Genomic DNA, 22,422 nt, shown 5'->3' on the forward strand with positions numbered 1-22,422 from the left:
AAAGGTAGATCTGCTCCTCAAGATACAATAGTATGGAAAATATAAGCTTAAATGATTTAGAAACCAAGTAGAATTCATATTTTATACAATAAGAATGAAGAGGCCAGGAGAATTTTCTTAGGGGCATCACATGTCATGAGAGAAATCTTAGTAGGATGAAATTGACAGTAGGGTCTTAGTGGCCACCATCCCCTCCATTTCAAATAGGCACACACATGATCATTTGTTTCACACTAATTCAACAAAATGTATCTTAATTATATATTAGCATTGGAGATATTACTATAAAACATCCAGAGCAATTATCATCCTTGCTACAACTCATAATTCACTGTGTTCCGTAGCTAAGGATTGTATAACCTAGATTTTTTTTTTTTTTATTATTATACTTTAAGTTCTAGGGTACATGTGCATAACGTTTATATCATGTATAACTCCCCAATGCAATCCCTCCCTCCTCCCCCCTCCCCCTGATAGGCCCCAGTGTGTGATGTTCCCCTTCCCGAGTCCAAGTGATCTCATTGTTCAGTTCCCACCTATGAGTGAGAACATGCGGTGTTTGGTTTTCTCTTCTTGTGATAGTTTGCTAAGAATTATGGTTTCCAGCTGCATCCATGTCCCTACAAAGGACGCAAACTCATCCTTTTTGATGGCTGCATAGTATTCCATGGTGTATATGTGCCACATTTTCTTAATCCAGTCTGTCACTGATGGACATTTGGGTTGATTCCAAGTCTTTGCTATTGTGAATAGTGCCGCAATAAACATACGTGTGCATGTGTCTTTGTAGTAGAGTAATTTATAATCCTTTGGGTATATACCCAGTAGTGGGATGGCTGGGTCATATGGTACATCTAGTTCTAGATCCTTGAGGAATTGCCATACTGTTTTCCATAATGGTTGAACTAGTTTACAATCCCACCAACAGTGTAAAAGTGTTCCTATTTCTCCACATCCTCTCCAACTTCTATTGTTTCCTGACTTCTTAATGATTGCCATTCTAATTGGTGTGAGATGGTATCTCATTGTGGTTTTGATTTGCATTTCTCTGATGGCGAGTGATGACGAGCATTTTTTCATGTGTCTGTTGGCTGTATGGATGTCTTCTTTTGAGAAATGTCTGTTCATATCCTTTCCCCACTTTTTGATGGGGTTGTTTGTTTTTTTCTTGTATATTTGTTTGAGTTCTTTGTAGATTCTGGATATTAGCCCTTTGTCAGATGAGTAGGTTGCAAAAATTTTCTCCCATTCTGTAGGTTGCCTGTTCACTCTGATGGTAGTTTCTTTTGCTGTGCAAAAGCTCTTTAGTTTAATTAGATCCCATTTGTCAATTTTGGCTTTTGCTGCCGTTGCTTTTGGTGTTTTAGACATGAAGTCCTTGCCCATGCCTATGTCCTGAATGGTACTACCTAGATTTTCTTCTAGGGTTTTTATGGTATTAGGTCTAACATTTAAGTCTCTAATCCATCTTGAATTAATTTTCGTATAAGGAGTAAGGAAAGGATCCAGTTTCAGCTTTCTACTTATGGCTAGCCAATTTTCCCAGCACCATTTATTAAATAGGGAATCCTTTCCCCATTTCTTGTTTTTGTCAGGTTTGTCAAAGATCAGATGGCTGTAGATGTGTGGTATTATTTCTGAGGACTCTGTTCTGTTCCATTGGTCTATATCTCTGTTGTGGTATCAGTACCATGCTGTTTTGGTTACTGTAGCCTTGTAGTATAGTTTGAAGTCAGGTAGCGTGACGCCTCCAGCTTTGTCCTTTTGACCTAGGATTGTCTTGGCAATGCGGGCTCTTTTTTGGTTCCATATGAACTTTAAAGCCGTTTTTCCCAATTCTGTGAAGAAAGTCATTGGTAGCTTGATGGGGATGGCATTGAATCTATAAATGACCTTGGGCAGTATGGCCATTTTCACGATATTGATTCTTCCTATCCATGAGCATGGTATGTTCTTCCATTTGTTTGTGTCCTCTTTGATTTCACTGAGCAGTGGTTTGTAGTTCTCCTTGAAGAGGTCCTTTACATCCCTTGTAAGCTGGATTCCTAGGTATTTTATGCTCTTTGAAGCAATTATGAATGGAAGTTGATTCCTGATTTGGCTCTCTGCTTGTCTGTTACTGGTGTATAAGAATGCTTGTGATTTTTGCACATTAATTTTGTATCCTGAGACTTTGCTGAAGTTGCTTATCAGCTTAAGGAGATTTTGGGCTGAGACCATGGGGTTTTCTAAATATACAATCATGTCATCTGCAAACAGGGACAATTTGACTTCCAGCATATAAACAGAACCAAAGACAAGAACCACATGATTATCTCAATAGATGCAGAAAAGGCTTTTGACAAAATTCAACAGCCCTTTATGCTAAAAACGCTCAATAAATTCGGTATTGATGGAACGTACCTCAAAATAATAAGAGCTATTTACAACAAACCCACAGCTAATATCATACTGAATGGGCAAAAACTGGAAAAATTCCCTTTGAAAACTGGCACAAGACAGGGATGCCCTCTCTCACAACTCCTATTCAACATAGTGTTGGAAGTTCTGGCTAGGGCAATCAGGCAAGAGAAAGAAATCAAAGGGTATCCAGTTAGAAAAAGAAGAAGTCAAATTGTCCCTGTTTGCAGATAACCTAGATTTTTATAGCCCCACAGATGGAGTTTATTTTGACGTGATGGTCTAGCTCTTCATATACATAGTTTAATGTTTTTATGAAATTCAAATAGCAGTTATTTTAATAACTCCAAAATTATGCACAAATCACACAGCTAATATGATGAGATGAAGATTCAAAATTAAGTTTTGAGAATAACAAAAACCTAAAGGCAAATTACTTTAATTAATTACTTTAATACTGTCTATTATGATTTTTCAAGGAGAAACTGATGGTAGTTGGGATGATTCTTAATTAACGTGGTTTAATTTTTTTTAATTAGTGCATTTGAAATTTTGAAAGACTGAGCAAAAATAGAAACTATAGAGAGGCAGATGATACAAATGGAAGGAAATAAAGTAATGCTACTGTGAGTACAGACCTTGACCAAAAAAAAAAAAAAAAAAATGACAATAAAATCCATAACTTGATAATCTGCAAATGCATGCTTCTAATGATCGCTATCCCACAAGCATTAGGTGGGAAGACATGCTTAAATTTATTACTTATTGTTTAGTAGTGCCTGCTATGCAGTAGTTCTGAGAAAACTCTCATTGTCTCCAATTTACCCTTGACTTTCAGAGGATTTAACTAATTTTTCTCAGTCCACCTACAGTGTAGTAGAAGAGCTGGAATTTCAGACTTTTATCTCTGTGGTTCCAAAGGCTTTCCTCCTATTCTTCATCTAATGAAGACAGACTACATGTAAGGCACAAACCAGAATAAGTAAAATAAAATGTGTCAAGAAAGGAAAGAGAATGAAGTGAAGAAGATGGTGGAGAAAGAAGAAAGTTGAATGCCACATTTTTCTTTCTTCAATTACAAAATAAACATCAATGACAGTAGGAAGTCACAACCTTTGACGAAAAATACATGTATTCAGGCATATTTATAAATATATAATATGCCTTACAGACACATAAACCCACACACATCACACGGAGTTCCTTTTTCTGTTTTATTTGTTTACCAGAGATTTGTCTCAAGAGTGATTCTGGAAATTGGCTGTGTCTAAAATGTTTCTATCTTCTTTAGTAAATGTTTCAAATTAATTCTGAAAGATTAAAAAAGATAGAATAAATTAGTCTCTGAGATAATTGTAATTTAAAAATAAGTCCTTCTGTTTGTGTGGATATAATTATTGGCCAGAAATGTATTTCTTCACATTTTTATATCTCAAAATTTCAGTGGATTTGCTAATAGCATTGTGACTAGGGCCTTCCTCAGCCCATCCTCTTCCACTGCTATTCTCCTCATCTTCAGGAGCCATATACGACCTTGGCAAGAATTTGCAATTCAATCTTATGGAGGTGGTGGCATTCTATAGTATGTAACTGGAGATAGTAAGAAATAGTCCTCTGGAATATCCATACTGGGAAAGGGCACCATATGGGCTATAGGTAAAACTTTGCAATATATATGTATATATTTTACATATATATGTATGTGTGTGTGTGTGTGTGTGTGTGTGTGTGTGTGTGTATATATATATATCTTTCATGGATAGAAAGGAGGCAAAGGATATCTTCTTCTTCTTTGTGCTGTTCTTAACATCTTAATCAAAAAGCCCTAAATTGAATTTGTTCTCACAACTTGGCCTTTTTTCAGGGAAAATAACTGACCAATTCTCAGTGACCTCGGCAGCCCGCAGCTTAAATCAAAATTAGCCTAATTTGTTTTCTATTGCAAATCAGTCTGAGTCTGAGTTTGAGGAACATCAGCCAGATTTTCTTTGATGCTGCCACCCACTGGATGCCTTCATCACTAAGGGACCAAAACTAAAGAGTCACAGGGACCAGAGAAGTTAGTCCAAAAAATAAATATTTATGATTTCTGTTATTCCCTGGTCCATAATCTCATAGAAGAACACAGATTTACACATATCCAGGTTTAAACATTACACCTAAATTTTCAGTTGGTCATTAGTAACTGATAACTATCTCTATGAGTACTCACTTTCTTAATTGTCTCATTTCACCTTCACAATTATATTAATCCAGTGAATAGGATGATATGAAAATGAGTGAACATATCCTCATCACACAAAACAGAGGAAATATATTAAATTGGGCAAATTCGCAGCCAAGACAGTATGTCTGAGAAAACACACAGCTTATCATGTTGATCAGCCCAGACTCTGGTTTCTTAGGGGTTATCATCCTCTCCCTCTCAAATAGGCACACACATACTAATTCCTCATTCAGAACTCATGATCACGTGTTTCACACTAATTCAACAAAATTGTATCCTAATTATATATTAGCATCGGAGATATTACTATAAAACATCAAGAGCAATTGTCATCACTTGCCACAACTCATAATTCACTGTGTTCCATAGCTAAGGATTGTATAACCCAGAGTTTTATAGACTGACAGACAGAGTTTATTTTGACATGGTAGTCTAGCTCTTCTTACACATGGTTTAATGTTTTTATGAAATTCAAATTGTAGTTATTTTAATGACTTCAAAATTATGCACAAATCGTACAGCTAATATGATGGGACCAAGATTCACAATTAAGTCTGGAGAATAACAAAAAACCTAATGGCAAATTACTTTAATAATGAGAAATTCATAGGGGAAAGAAGAATAAATAAACTAGCATTTATTGATTTACTACTGCATGCTTAGCACTGGGTTGAATGTTTTATATCCCTGCGACTTTTTGTTTTAATTGCCAAGTTCATTTCTGTCTTGGAAACTTAGCAATTGATTGTGATCATATTGCTGGACCACTTCTCAGATCTTTAGATCTCTAATCCCACTCACTCCATGCGTACCCAATATAAATAGGTGTTATGCTCTCTATTCCAGTTTTTCCCACCCTAGCATGTCTTTAAACTTTATTTTCAATGTTTTATGATTTTTAATTATATTTTTATCTGTTTGCCTGCTATACGTGATCTGTCCCTACTGGCCTGTAAATTCCGAAAGGTCTGGTACCCTCTACATCAGAGTCAAGACAAGCTTTGCTCAAATATGTCCTGAATGAATACTTCTGGACTATCAAACACAACAATTATAACAATCTCATAGATAAACATTATAGTTCACAGATGAGGAAACTGAGTGGTATAGAGTAAATAACTTATTTAATTCTACCCATTATTTGTAAATAGTATAAAATCACTGTTAATATGGGACTGCCTGGACTGAAATTCATTGCTTCCCAATAGGATAAGGTCCATGTATATTATAGTACCCTTCAGCTCAGACCATAAAGGAGCCCTAAACTTTGTTAAATAATTAGAGAAAGAATGAGGAGACTCAAGGAGGTGAGGAGAAAACATTTTAAATACCTTGAATCCTGTGGGGTAGGGTGGAATCTGTAGCAAGATGACAAGCTCCAGAGTTTGTCATAACTTTAAGCAAAAGCAGAAACTTCTCTGAGTCCAGTTGACTATCCAGTGGACCTAAGGTTATCTGGTAGCATTAGTTTTCCTTTTTTCTCTACAAAATTGAATTATTGCAAATGTCAGGAGATTTCTGTTTTAACCAAGGCAAGGTGCAAGCCATTCATTGTTAATCAAATGGACACAGAAGTCAGTACAATTGGGAGAAAATTATGTTTTATGTCATGGAGAATTAGTATCTGATAGTGATGTTCAAATGTCATCCTCTATTTGTGTGGCAGATGAAGAAATATATTCTTTTTCAAATTTGGAGCCCTTGCTATCTTTTAGTCTCCAGAAAAGGGATGCACAAATTATGCTTAACAAATTTAAACCTTCCCAGTGAAGATCTACTCCACATTAAACCTACTCTCAGATATGAATACATCTGAATAAAATAAAATAGAAAACACAAACAGAAACACAAAAGCATCTGGTATGAGTACACTTCAAAATAAATAGAGTTTTATCACCTAATGATTTCACATATAGAAATAAATGTTTTGAAGTAATTAAAATTTAAAGAAGGAAAATTCCAATAGAATAAATAAGAATAATTCTAAGGATAATCAATGCATTAACCAGGTTTAATTCATTTGTGTACCAACTACATCCAGCTGAATGCTCAGCCTCTGTACCCAAATATTCTATGCTAATCTCTCCTCTCTGTCAGACATCAGATTTTGAATGACATGTTGGTCAGCTTGCATAATTTCCAAGTAGCTTTCAGTGACTAAAACCTGCCCCATTAAAAGTCTACATTCATGGAAAACCCAGAGTTCACCCTCCTACTCCTCATAGTCACCGTGCAGAAAAGAGCAACTTAATTGGGTAGCTTTTGTGTTCCTCCTGTAGCCTAAGTGGGAGCATGGTTAGCTTCCTCTCACATCCCTTTTGCATGCAATACTTATATAGCTGTCTTGTATTTGGCAGGAGGAAGAGGATATCTATTTCACTGTCTCATGAGTCCTCTTTCTGTTTCTTGATGCTTGTTCTCTGAGTACTACAGATTGACCACTGATGACTTCTATGTGACTGATTTCTAAATGCAGACTCTCTTGTGGGAAGTATGTGCAAAACATGTGGATTCTCTTTGGCAGTTCTCCCATGTACCTAGTTCTCTGAAGTAGAAAACTTGCTGCAGCAAGACTTCTTAAGTATGGTACTAGTAGAGGCTTTAGGACAGCTACTTACTATACAATTGATGTGCTAGAAAGCATTCAGTGTAGATCTACCAAATGGAAAGAAGGCAGGCTGATTGACTATCATAGCTTTGCCATTGTCTTCACACAATCACAGTAGACGCAAAGCTGAACAATACAGCTGTGGCTTCAGTTGGTCTTGTTCAACAGGAGGATGAGATACCAATCTTCTTTACATGGCAGGTACTTCCATGTTCTACGAATGAGTTTCTCAGGACAATTTTCACTAGGATTTTTAGGAAAAAAAAAAAAAAAAAAAAAAAAGATTTTCTTCCTGCCTGGGAATATTCTTTGGTGTGAACATGTTTTGTTTTCATCTACAAAATCAGTAACACTACATATTTAATGAATCCTACAATACTAATTGTATTAGTACACAGATGACATATGTGTAAGAGAAAGTACAGCATATCAGTGGACAATTATTAATAAATAATTACCAAAAAATTAGGCAGGTAAAAATTTAGAGGGAGAGGAAATTATGGATTGAAAAACAGAGAAATTTTAGAGTGGGCAATATATTGATTCTGCCATGAAAAAGTAAACTTATCTCAAGAAAGTCAGTTCATTAAAAGCAGAGACAAATTTTTCTGTAAATGGCCAAATAATAAATATTTTAGACTTTGTGCACCACGATTGGTTTCTGTCACGTAGTATTTTTTTTTTCTACAGCCTTCACAAATGTAAAGAAAGATAATTCTTAGCTTAGAAGCCCTACAAAAATAGGCCACAGATAGGATTTGGCATGTGGGCCAGTCATAGTTTGCAACTCTTGCCTTGCGAGAGAATATATTTAAAGCTATCAGTAGATGTATCATGTTTAGAATAAGAGAAAAATGTTTCATTTGTTTTTTATAAAACTGATGTTACATTCAAGTACGTTGGCGTTATTGACACTCTAGCGGCAAATTTATTCTTCAGTGAGACAGAGGGCACATTGTTTAGAGCATACCCTTCCACATTGTCTGATTCTGATTCTAGCGGGAGCTTTGATCAACGTTGTGAGCTGTAGACATGTAAATGAATTCTGTCAGGTAGAAGAACAACCTTATTGACACTCCCACTCACCTGAAAACAAAACAGAAGCAAAAACAATATAGTTTTTTTCTTCATCTACACATTTATTTTTAATATTTCTGCTCAATAAATGTGTCCTTTTATGGCTTCTCTTAGCCTTCTGTAACATAACATTCTCATTTAATTCATTGAAGTCTATGAAGAATAAATTTACTACCTGTAGTTTTGAGTACCTACTATGAATAAAATATATTTTCAATAAAAAATCTTAATATGTCAATTGCTATCACGCCTAGCTTCTAAGCCTGGGGTTTATCTGAAAGAAAATTCCGAAGTTAAAAAGAACAAGTAGGAAAACAAAATTCTGGCATAATGCCCAAGCTACACCTTAACTTATTTATTTTACTGACTTATTTTTTAATACTCTGCTTAGTGAAAGAAATGTCAGGTGGGCAGCAGTAGGGAAAGTGAATTACTTTGGACTGAAATGGATTTCCTGCCTCTTCCCAAATACTACCTTCTACATTATCAGAAACAGTTAAATGTCCTTTGGTGTTTCATATCTATAGAACACTCTGGAGTTAAACAAACTCAATAATCAGGATATTTGAGAATTTTTTGTGTGTTTATGGGTCTAGGCCAAGAGGCAGAGTGCCTTGGGAGAAGAATAGAGAAGGAAGTATAATAGGGCTTGTAAGTGACAGATTCCAGGGCTCACCCTGACTCTATATTGTGAGATTTGTTTGGAACCTAAGAGTTTTGGGGTTTGTGAGAAAGAAAGGTTTTGGGGTTTGTGCTTGTAATCCATATAGAATTAGTGCCTGGGAAAGCAGCTACACTGCCACTTTGCAATTTGGTAACCCTTAGCCTTGAAAGTCCTGAGAGGAGATCCTGCCCAGTAGCTATTCTTACCACTGCTTGAATCAGAGCTCACACATTTCTGTTACAGAGGCAACATAGTGTAGCAGTTAATATCACAAAGTCTAGAATCAGACATATTGGGTTTATACTTCAGTTCTAAGAAAGTGTATAGACAGACAATGACAACTCTGTATATAAAAATAGAACTCTGACCCATAATCGGCAGTCACCAGACTAGAAAGGCAAGTTATCACCTCTGCAGCAAATTGTAAGGGAGGTAAAGCCATAACATCTGTAGCAATAAGCCCCCAAAAGCCAGGACTTAATTAATAACTGACAGCATCCCTAATTTTTACTCCTGTTTCTGATGTGGGACCAACCAGAGACAGGCAAATCTGCTTCCCAAACCAGTCCCTAAGGATCTAGTTAGCCCACCTCCAGCTTTCCCAGGCCAACAGCCTCCAATCAGGCTTCCCTTTTCCCTTTTCTCTACTGTAAGGCTTTATCACATTTTTGTCTGCCTTTGAGTCTACCAACTGAAAGTGATAGTGACTAACTCCCTCATATTAGCAAGCTCTGTATACCCTTGTTTTCTTGCAGGTGATCTTCCTTTATTTCTATATCTCCTCCACTTGCTATCTATGCTACTCTGTGCATATCATTAGTGAAAGACAAATAGCCTTACCTCATTGAAGCTTCTACCTAAAATTAACTTGTTCAAAACAGAAGTTTGATTTCTATTACCTTCATTGCTGTATTACCACGTTTATACACAAGTCTTAGCCACCTCAGACACCTATTTTCTTCTACAGTCATCTGTATTTCAGGAACTGACACAAGAGTTTCCTAGATTATTTTAAAGCTCAGAGTTAAACTGTGCTTAATTTTCTTTAAAATACTTAAGCTAGACAAAGCAATACATTTCTGTGTTATGAGTTTTATTGTCTTCATTCTTCTGTGGTGAGTTAGTATTTGGAAGTGCTCTAAGTACATACACTTAATATACAATGTAGGTGGTTGGTTAGCATTTGAATGACTATCCATAGACAACCAGTAAATTTTCCATTAGCAATAAAGACTGCTATTTAGTCGGGGAAATTAAAAATAATACCTTATTAAGAAAAAGGAATGTTGTTAAAAAATTCTGGATTGGCTAGGAATACTGTGCAGATATCCCTGCTCTTGGCAGAACCAGCTATAAGAATAGGTTTTGTCAGCAGCCATTATCCAGGATATTCTTGGCTTGGAGTTTGTTTTGTTTTTTTGGCCCCATGTGTAAAATGGTATGATTTAATTAATGTAATGTTACATAACTTCATTTATTAAAAGAAAAGTTGAATAGCTGTTCAGTTTATTCAAAGTTTTAAAATATATTCATTATATTGAATACTATGTGTTTAAAAATCTGACATTTTTATAAATATGCACAATTTCTTTATATACCTTAAACAGTAACTTTTTTACATATGTCGGTAGTATTTCCTTGTTATATAATTTTCTGGTTTGTCTTATTTCAGCTATTCTTAGTAATAAGTACTTTTGGTGTTTTGTTTATTTTTTAAATCTTTCCATTGCTTCCGTGGTTAAAGCCTGAGGCATATAAGGACAAATACAAATTGAAAATAAGAGTCTTACTTTTCTCTAATGAAAATAAAAGACGAGATTGCTCTCTATTTCTTTTTCTTAGAGCATTTATTTTTAAAAAATGTAATTTTAAGTACTATCTCCTCTCTTAGAATGTATATAATTTCTTTTGAAGACTATATACAACTTTTGTCAGCTCTGTGACCTAGGAATGTGTTTCTCAAGGATCTGGGAGCCGTTTCCTTGGAATGTAAACAGTAAGAGAAAGCAATTTTTGCCAATTGTGAATAATATCTATTTTTTATTGTGGTTTTGTAATAATCACTAATTACTAATTACTAATATATAACAATGTTATTGATTTCTGGATGCTAATCTAGTATCTATCGATATTGGTAAGCTACTTAATCACCTTTCCTACCAATATTGTTACAGTGTCGCTTTCTTAATAGTAATATTATTTAAAATATTAGTGTATTCTTAGGGTGACTGCAAAAGAAACTAATGTCTATATAAAATTATATTTTGTTAAAATACTTTTAAGGACAATATGAAATGACACAGAAAGTTGGGGAACATGTTCTTTCAGAACCATATGGAACTTTTAATGACCCATCCCTCTTAGTCATTATTTGTTTCTTGTTAGGCTTGCTAACTTTTGATGTATTTGAAATTATTTTTCCCATTGTCTTCATATGTGAACATGAACTGCACAGGGGATAGAATTTTTGTATACCCTGTATCCTCAAAACCCTGTAGCATTGAGATCAAGTACTCTGACAGCAGATCCTATATTTAATATATAGTGTCAACCCCAGGATTTTACTACTGCTGTCCCTGGCTCTTAGCAAACTCTGAGTAAATATTTGTTCAGTCTTCAGTGAAAGACTTGGTATTTCTGCTAGTCCCAAGATTAAAATTTACCAGGGTATATAGAAGCTATAAGAGAGAGAGTTGGCAGGTACTAAGAATAGACATCTTCTAACAACATGGTTCAAGAAAGACTTGATAGCTTTGAAATATAGTGAAAATATTGCTACTGGAGTTTTCAAAAAAATAAAGCACATCAAAATGCAAACAAATACAAAAATGCTGGACAAATGTTGACCTGGGTTGGCTGTGATATTATAAATAAAATTTAAGCAAAGCTAGGTACTCTGTTTACATATGCTTCAAGATTCTGTCCAAACCTATGATTTGATGCTTATCATCACTGAATATGTATCATTCTACTATTGCTAAAGGATTTATTTTATTTCAAAAGCAAATTTTATTCACATATATTCAGCCTTTATAGTTTGTTTCCTTTGACATATGGCAGCCTACATACAGCAGCAAGTTTTTATGTTTGATACTGAATTTTTATGAGGATTATAATCTGCCTTTTAAGGTAGTGCATAAACGTTGGGCTTCACCCCAATTTGAAGCTTAATCATATTTGGAACAATGATCTGGATGTTAATGAGAATAACATATTCCAAAATGTGTACATGGAAGTTAATAAAATGTATATGGGTATTCACATTCTATCAGACTACTAAGCAACTTATTTAGTCATAACTATATATGTAGCATAAAATATATTTAATAATTTAAGATCAATCTGACTAATAGCCATGTGTTCTTCTGCTTAGTGTACTTCATTCAGGGTTTCAGAGAGGACTGGGGTTTCTAAAGACAAAATAAAATCAACCAACCAACCAACCAACCAGACAAATAAAATCACCTACTCATTGATTTATAAAATTTAAGTCAAATTCAAGCCTTCTTACCACGAGCAGTATGACTTGTGGCAATGTATTTAACCTCTGTGAACCTACTTTCCTTCCATAGATGGTAATGATAATAACATTTACCAAATAGCATGTTAGTAGACTGTAAGAATTATATGTAGAAAACAAATTCATGTATTTAAAAGTTTTATGAAGATGTCATTAAGATGGCAAGTAAGCGTCTTCAATTTATATGTAATTGAATCTATTTCTTATTATAGAATCTAAGACATCAATTATTTATTAACTGCATTTATTGGATTGCTTTGATCCACTTCATAAAAGATACAGTGCTAAAGCAATCTCTAAGCTCCTAAACAGCCAAGATTGTGTTTTCCTAAGAAACCACAGTTCCCTAAACGTCATTGAACCCATGGTTCATGTGGATAGAACTTTGCATTTGAAATTGTATTTATTCTATTTATTATCTTTGCCCAGTAAAGACCACATTCTGCTTGAAATTATTATTTTAATCAATATTGTAGATGTTTTCCTCAAATTAAATCCATTTTTGTGTCAGAATTTGAAGTTTGTACATGAAATCATTTTTTTTCTATAATTGTAAGAACTGCTTGAGTATTCTCTCTCCCCAGATGATAGCATAGAAAGCATCTTTGTGTTTGGGAGTTTGTCATGGAAATATTATTGGTAACATGAATGACTAATAATCATATTCACACATTGTGTCCCATGTGTTCAACCTTTATCAACTATTGAAAAATAACCATTTTTTTGCTCTTGCTTTATTTGATAAAAGAAATCAAGTTTAGTTTAGAAAAAATTCTAACTATAAACAAAGATAATATAAATTTCTATAAATAATCATACCCATCATAAATGAATTCTATTCATTTTTAGAAGATATTTTCTTTTTTCAAGTTTCAGATATACAGAGAAATTCAAAAGATAGTAGAGATAATCCACATATACCCCATCAACCAGTTTCTACTACACCTTACACTAATATGGTAAACTTGCCACAATTAATAAAATAATAATGATATATTATTATTAACTAAAACTCACAGTTTTTACTTATAATTTTTATTTTTATTTTGAGACAGGGTCTCACTTTGTCACCCAGGCTGAAGCACAGTGGCACCATCACAGCTCACCTCAGCCTCGACCCCTCCTGGGCTCAGGCAATCCTCCAATCTCAGCCTCCTGAGTAGCTAGGACTACACACTCCCACCACCATGCCCGGCTAATTTTTTGTATTTTTTTGTAGAGGCAGAGTTTTGCCATGTTGCCCAGGCTGGTCTCAAATGCCTGGGCTCAAGCAGTTTGCCTGCCTTGGTCTCTCGAAGTGCTAGGATTACAGATGTAAGCCACCGTGCCAGGCCTCCAGAGTTTATTTAGATTTCTTTAGATTTTTTGCCACTGCTTATGTGCAGTTCCTTTTGTATTCAGTGTTACTGACTCTACTCATATCCAAAGCTACATAGTTAACCATTTCCCTCCACCTGCCAAGCCTCTTCACCAAAGTTTTTCCATACATTTGTAATACAGTTTGATTTATTTCTGATCATCTTCATTCCTTCCTAAGATTCTCCCATCTACCAAATGATTTGTTTTAATTTGCAAACAATGTGTCATTCTTCGTGCTGTAAAATTTTGTGACATTTGACAAATGTATAATTTTATGCATCCAACATTACAATACCATATGTATTGTTTTCACCACACAAAATCCTGTGTTTCACCTATTTAACTCCCTCCTTCTACCTGTACCTATGAAGATCACTGGTATTTTTAGTGTCTAGAGATTTTCCTTTCCAGAAAGTCATACAATTGGAATTGCATGTAGCCGTATCAGACTGTATTCTTTCACTCAGCCACATGCATTTAAGTTTTATAAATGCGTTTTCATGGTGTGATAGCTCATTTCTTTTTAGTGCTGAATGAATTTTATTGTATAGATGCACCACAGCTAATCTGTTCATCATTGAAGGACATCTTGGTTGCTTCTAGTTTTGAGCAATTACGATTAAAGCTGCTATAAATGCTCATATGCAAGGTTTATGTGAACATAATTGTCAAATCTGTTCGATAAGTACCTAGGATGTGATCATATGATAAAACTATGTTTAGCTTTGTAAAAATTATTAAATTCCCTTCATGGTGGCAGTATGATTTTGTATTCCCACCAGCAATGAGCAATGATTTAGAGTTTTTTTATGCTCTGCTTTGTCTCTCTAGTATTTGGTTTTGCTTTTAAATAATTTTAGCCATTATAATAAATGTGCTGTAGCTTTTTTTTTTTTTTTTTCCAGAGTCTTGCTCTGTTGCCAGGTTGGAGTGCAGTGGCATGATCTCGGCTCACTGCAATCTCCACCTCCCTGGTACAAACGATTCTCCTTCCTCAGCCTCCCAAGTAACTAGGACTACAGGCATGTGCCACCATGCCCAGCTAATTTTTGTATTTTTAGTAGAGACAGGATTTCACCATGTTGGCCAGGAAGGTCTTGATCTCTTGATCTCGTAAGTCTCTCACCTTGGCCTCCCAAAGTGCTGGGATTATAGTTCTGAGCTACCACGCCCAGCCGCATTTTAGTTTCTTAATTTTCAATTCCCTAATGACAAATTATTTGAACTTGTATTTTTACCTACAATAAAGACTTTTTTTTTCAAGAAAATATGGAAACTACATCTCTATCACTATCCCTATCTATAGTACCTATAATGTCTATCAATATTCATATTAGTCAGAAAGTCAATGTTACAATTATAAATATATATACAAATATAAATTTATAACTTCTGAACATTTTTGTATGTTTATAACAAATGCTATAGGTTGAATGTGTCTTTTCTAATTTATATGTTGAAATCCTGGCCTCCAAAATAATGGTTATTGGGAGTTGGGGACTTTGTGATGGCCCCATTCTCATGAATAGAATTAATGTCCTATAAAAGCAGCCCTTGGAGAGACAGAGAGCGACCTCTTGTTCCTTGCATCATGTGAGGACACAGCAAAAAGGTGTACTTTTAAGGAAGTGAGCCCTCACTAGATACTTAATCCACTAGCTCTTTATTTTGAACTTCCCAGGCTCCACCACTGGTAAAAAATATATTTCTGTTGTTTATAAGCCACCCAGTTGGTGATATTTTGTTAAAGTAGCCTGAATGAATGAAGACAATAAATATAAGGAATTTATAATCTAGGCTTTGATTTGGTCCTCCAGTCTCACGCTACTTTCATGAAGTCTAACCGAACTTCAATGGCTTTATTGGGTGATCCTCACTGTTCTTTCTTTATGTTCTTACCAAAGGTCTTTTTCTTTCCTTCTATTAGTGTTTTTCTCTGGCCATTTTTGTTAATTGGAGAGGTCTAATGGACAGCTTTCTTTAGGGTTACTTTTTGTTTGTTTGTTTATTGACTATGTTTTTTTTTTTTTTCATTATCAAAGAAGGAAAAACATTGCTGGCAAGAGAAAAACAAAATGCTAAAATGCAGGAAGTAACACACCATGTTTATAAACTAAAAAGTAGGCAGCCTAGGGAACAAACCATGAGGTTCTTTGTGGGCTTCATGACAGCCATTAATACCAATTTGAGCCTGTAAATTTGGGACTGGAAATGACGATAAAGTTCTGACATAGATTGGCATGGTAGAAAACTTTCCAAAGAGAAGAAGGAATTAAAAGTTATTCATAATTGTTGCAAGCTCCCTTAATCTAGCTCTTAGAGGTTTTGTTTTGTTCACTTATTTTCCCTAAGATAATAAAGCGAACAATTGCTGGAAAAGGGGAAAGAAAGAGTTCCTTTTATAATTACAGAATAACCCTAATAAAATTTTTACAACACAAAGTGGTTAAAAATAAATCTCTCCCTAAAATAAATGTGTCATTACTAATACAACTTTTAAAACTTAAAGTAAAACTATTTCCCTACATTGTGTCTTGTGAAGTATAATCACTAAATAATTTCAGGATGCTTAAGAGATGATCAAATTAAAGAAATAGAATTAAGAAGTTATGTTAAATAAATCTATAATGTATCAGTTAAATGTACAGTAATACTTGAGACTAATTTCTTACATTTGATTTTGATTTTTTACCAAAATCACAAAAAAGCTATATTAACTTAAAGTTAATATCAATGCTATTAACAGAGAAAATAAAGCAATAATTTTGTCATTTTTATAAGATTATGTTCTAAACAGTGAAAATATATTTTTACACTTTCATTCTTTCCATGGTGAGTATATTCATAGCAACTTCAGCATTTTGTCTTTTCAAGCGTTTTATGAATTTTTGGTAGAAACAATTTCTAACGCTGCATTAACAATTCTACTATGGAAAACTGGGTCAAAGGTTAAACACAAATAATCTAATAGAGACCCTAATACCTATTCTCATTGTCATCACAAGCATCTTTTGCTTTCAAAATCCAAACTGCAAAGAATATTAAAGGTAAAAGTCTCATTTGATCTCTATGTATAACTGCATAGAGATGAGTCTTCTCAGACATATAGCATTCTCGAGAACTAATTAATATTAATTCCATTATAAATACCTCTAAATGCAGTTGAGAAGAAAATAACTCATCACTTAGAACTAAGTCCATATCGCCAGGCGCGCAGTGGCTCACGCCTGTAATTCCAGCATTTTGGGAGGTCAAGGCAGACGGATCACCTGAGGTGGAGAGTTCAAGATCAGCCTGACCAACACGGAGAAACCCCCTCTCTACTAAAAATAAAAATTAAAAAAAGTAGCCAGGCGTGGTGGTGGTCGCCTGTAATACCAGCTACTTGGAACGCTGAGGCAGGAGAATTGCTTGACATGGGAGGCAGAGGTTGCGGTGAGCCGAGATCCCGCCTGTGCACTCCAGCCTGGGCAATAAGAATGATCTCCATCTTAAAAAAAAAAAAGAAACGAAATAAGTCCATATCATACTGGGACTTTTTTTTACGAAGTAACTCAAAAATTACTTAATTGTTGGTGAACAATGTTTGTCTTTGTTGTTTACAAATTTATCAGAGATCAGAGATCAGATACTATGAAAACTCAGGATAAAAAGTAGATTTTTGTCTCATAGGAAGATAACCTCCAAAGGGTATGATTTTATTATTATGGAGAAAATGTTCTAATTTCACCTAGCAGCAAGCTTGTTCTGATACTTTTTTAACTTCTGCACTTTCTAATTAGCTGATAAACTCCTGTTTCCCAAATGTTCTTATAATAAGGGTTACAACTTTACTGGTTCACTCATTAATGAGTTGAATAAAATTTTGAACACATGTTCACTATATATTCTTAGCAGTGTCAAATTTTAATATTTAAATGTTATTTTTTGACAAATAAATAAATTGTATTCTGATATATTTTCTTTAAATGTTTAATTAAAACACATTGCATGAATACACGCTTGTAAAAAGTACACAGAAACAGTAAAGTACCAAAGATTCTCTTTCATTCTCAGACTCTCATCTCTTCCTCATTAATAATTATTGTCAATTTGATGTGTTCTATTCCAAATTATTTTTAAATGTGAAAACATATATGCAAACTTTTCCCTAAACACACAAAAACACACCTTGGACTATAGGTTTGAATAATTCTGTGTAGCAAATAATTTAACCTTGCCCAAAGAGAGGTCCGGACTTTGTCCTGGGTCCTGGGTGATACTCTCCAAACCCTTAAAATTTCCTGCTGGACAAGCATACCTTTGTGAACCTGGGGGCTTTGCGCCATGCTGGAGAGTCTGGTATATGTGGAAGGTTTAGATCACTTGGTATCACCTTGACCTTAGAAGGATCTGCAGACAGGGGTCAGCCAGTTTGGAAGTCAATAATGGCCATGTGGCCAAGCCTCAGTAGAATCTCTGGACAGCAAAGCTTAAGTGAGCATCTCTGGCTGACACGTTTTTTCACACATTATTGCTAGAAAAGTTAGCACTGTTCATTACTCCGCTGGATGAAGAACTCTGCCTGAAGAATTTTCTGGATTCTGTCCCACGCATAACCTCTCTTGGCTGTCCTTAATCTGTATCTTTTTGCTATAATAAACCACAACTCACTGTAACAGCTTCCAGTGATATCTGGTTAGAGCTTCTAGTGAATAACTGAAATTGAGGGTAGTCTTAGAGACCCCTGAACTTCAAATCGGCGTCAAAAGTGAGGGTGGTGCTGGGTGCAGTGGTTCACGCTTTTAAGTCCAGCACATTGAGAGGCTGAGATGGGAGGATTACTTGAGACCATAAATTCACAAATGACCTGGGCAACATAGTGAGACCCTGTTCCTAAATAAATAAATAAACAAACAAATAAATACATAAATAAATAATCCAGGTGTGATGGCATACATCTGTAGTCCCACCTACCAGGAAGACTGAGTTGGGAGGATTGTTTGAGCCCAGGAGATTGAGGGTATACCAAGCTATGATCAGGCCATTCTAGTCTGCAAAATAGAGTGAGATTCCATCTTCAAAAAAAAAAAAAAAAAAGTGAAAGTGATCATAAGGACTGTTTCCTAAGTCTGCAATTATGTGCATGTGCACTTTGGGGTATATATCACAATTTCTTAAATTAGGGTGCACATAATTAAGATGCCTCACTAATTTTAACGGGACCACAACTCTCAGTATGGATACTCCCCAATTTATTTATTTAATCATACTCTCATTATTAAATGGCTTTTTTTTTTTTTTTTTTTAAGACAAATTCTCACTCTGTCTCCCAGGCTAGAGTGCAGTGGTGCAATCTCAGCTCATTACAACCTCCACCTTCTGGGTTCAGGTGATTCTCCCGAGTCAGCCTCCCCAGTAGTTGGGACTACAGTCATGTGCCACTATGTCTGGCTAATTTTTTTTTTTTTTGTATTTTTAGTAGAAACAGGGTTTTGCCATGTTGCCCAGGCTGGTCTCTATTCCTGAGCTCAGGCAATTCACCTGCCTCAGCCTCCCAAAGTGCTAGGATTACAGGCATGAGCCACCACACCTAGCCACATCATCCAGTTTTCTACATTCCAAACAACAGTGTAAGAAATGTATAAACAAGTATATTTGTGAATTAATTCAAGTATATTATTTTTTGTGATAAATAACTGGACAGGAATTATTGGAACAAAGAATATTATATTTTGATAATTATAGCCAAATTGCTCTCCATAAAACATCAGTTCACACATCCATCAACATTATATTTGAATACTATTTCTACATAACCAATTAATATATAATATTATTGCTAATTTAAATACTTTCAAATTCAATGAGAGAAGTGATACCTAGTTTTTATGTTTAAAAATTGTTTTCTCAACAATGTAAAAGCTTATAAAGCCATATTTTCAAGAGTCTAGTGGTCTTTTGCATTTCTTCTTCTCTGGATTGCTGAGTTATACTCTGTCTCTAGAGTTCTTATTGTTTGTCTACTAGTAATTTATTTAAAAGAATTTATTCATTTATTATTTTTTCTTTCCCTACACCTTAAAGGAATTTGTTATACAGTATAAATATTTCCCAAACGCTTATTTCAAGTACTTTCTTTCTTTTTTTTTTTTTTTTTTTTTTTTGAGACGGAGTCTCGCTCTGTCACCCAAGCTGGAGTGCACTGGCTAGATCTCAGCTCACTGCAAGCTCCGCCTCCCGGGTTCACTCCATTCTCCTGCCTCAGCCTCCCGAGTAGCTGGGACTACAGGCGCCCGCCACCTCGCCCAGCTAGTTTTTTGTATTTTTTTAGTAGAGACGGGGTTTCACCGTGTTAGCCAGGATGGTCTCGATCTCCTGACCTTGTGATCCACCCGTCTTGGCCTCCCAAAGTGCTGGGATTACAAGCTTGAGCCACCGCGCCCGGCCTCAAGTACTTTCTTCTAGATCATTTCATATTTAAAAATTATGTTGATGTTGAATGTAAAAACATTTTCTGTTTTACTTTTTTTTGCTTAAATCTGTCAATATTTCTACTTTTCAATGTTCTTTTTCTTTAAATGTAATGCCTGATTTTAAAAATCTCATATTGTGAATATAATCACCAAAATTTTGATTTACATCAGATTTTTGTCTTTACTGTATTTTATGTAGAGTATTATTTAGAAAAAATATTTTAATATGAATAGTTACAATTATCCCAGTAGCTTTAAATGTAGTACTTTTTAAAAGAGTGATTACACATTAATTTATATAAAAGATAACATTCCAACTTATGCCTAAATATATTGCTGGATTCTCTTCTGTTATATTGTATTTTGTCTCCTATATTTTCAAAACATGAAAACATTCTTTATTGGACATTTTAATATGACCTCTCTTTTTTTTTACATTAGTGATGACCTGTTGAAAGTTATATATGAAATAGTTTCACAGTTAGCAATAAATTAGAGACTATTACACTTCAATTTTTTGCCATATTATGAATATCTTTTTATGATTGAATATACTCCAAGATTTACCACCTCAACCCCTTTTGGGGCTGCCTCTCTATTCACAAGAAAAGTAAAGATTTGTTCTTATAGACATCAGACTAAACAGGATTCATAAGATAAATTCAAAGCAAAAGAGGACTATAGCTTTGAATATATCTAATGCAGCCCTGAAAGTTTTGCAAGGGAGTATAACATTTAGAATATTTGACTCTCTCTCTCTCTCTCTCTCTCTCTCTCTCTCTCTCTCCCCCCTCTGTCTAACTCTCTTTTTGTCTCTCTCTGTCAGATGACCTATTTTTTCATTTTTATCATATGATACAAACTCTGTTAATAATGAAAAATAGAGTACATGATTTCTTCTTTGCTAACTACCTCTCTTTAAATTACCCTAATTATAAAGTGTCTTGAGGTTTGATTTCTGGTAGGGAAAATATATGTTCACTCCCATCTCATTTATTATTATTAAATTATATTTTATTATTTTTTGAACAATTACTATTTTACATTACATTTATAATACACTGGCATGTTTTCCTAAAATCAACTTTGAGTGTTTAAGTATGATCTTGTTGAACATATAGTTTATTTATAGCAAATAATTTGAAATTTGTAGTTATGATATATGAGAACATGATATAGATATTTATTTGTTTGGATGCCATTATAAAAACTTTGAAAACATTGTATAGTTTTTGAATATAATTCCTACCCATTTCTTGTTGGATGTGTTCAAAAGTTTTTTAAAGTTTTTCTTTTTATTATAAGTAATCCCTTTAGTTTATTATATATTTATGGTCATCCATGCTGTCTAGCATAATCATGTATTTTATCATATGTTACTCTGGTATGAAAGCATTTCATTTTACTTGTCTAATAATTTTATATTTGAATATGTTTTCACATGTATTTCTGGTAGCAAATAAGATGGTTTGCAAGTATTTATTCTATAAATTGTTTATTGCTTCAGGTAGAACCTCTGTAGTATTCTTTTATAGTGCAGATTATAGTGAATATTCTAGTCTTATTTTTAACTTTAATGGAAATATTTTTATAGTTTCAAAATATTAGTTATTAGTGATTTTTCTGTTGGTTTTTGTACTTAATTTGTATTTGTTTTAAAGTAGACAATCTATGTTATAGTTTGTAAAATTATTTTTTATCACTGAGTAGTGAAATCATAGTGCTATTCACTTAATTAAACTAATTATGAGACTATTTCGTTTGATCTATTGATCATTCCATTCCTGGGACAAACTTTACTTAGCAATGATGCATTACATTAATTATAATTAGACTTTATATGCTAAGGTTTTAACTAAATTTGTCAATTTATACTTTAAGATATCATTACATGCAGCTTAGTTTTGTGTTTACCTCAATTATGTTTACTTCATAATTATCAATTATGTTTACTTCAGTTGTGGGCATTAGGGTTATCCTACTCTCAAAGAACGAGTTGACACATAATCTATTCAGTGATCTCGAAATGTTTATCACAGAATATATTTTCTAGTATGTTTGGTAGGATATCATAATACATCTGACTTATTTGCAGGTGGATATATTTTGTTT

The 22,422-nt window shown here is 34.3% G+C and overlaps 1 long non-coding RNA gene across 1 annotated transcript in view; it reads right to left on the minus strand.

The window, feature by feature from the left end:
- Nucleotides 1–3,600: 3,600 nt before the first annotated feature.
- LOC117062103 overlaps nt 3,601–22,422 on the minus strand; it is a 60,077-nt gene continuing 41,255 nt past the window's right edge. Inside the window, exons 2-4 of the long non-coding RNA XR_004428217.1 lie at nt 8,206–8,321; nt 5,959–6,109; nt 3,601–3,710 (exon numbers count right to left, since the gene is read on the minus strand). This is a non-coding gene — a long non-coding RNA (uncharacterized LOC117062103). The remainder of the gene's footprint in view (nt 3,711–5,958; nt 6,110–8,205; nt 8,322–22,422) is intronic.

The sequence above is a fragment of the Trachypithecus francoisi genome, unplaced genomic scaffold (genome assembly GCF_009764315.1).
Source record: "Trachypithecus francoisi isolate TF-2019V2 unplaced genomic scaffold, Tfra_2.0 Lachesis_group17, whole genome shotgun sequence".
Classification (NCBI taxonomy): Eukaryota; Metazoa; Chordata; class Mammalia; order Primates; family Cercopithecidae; genus Trachypithecus; species Trachypithecus francoisi.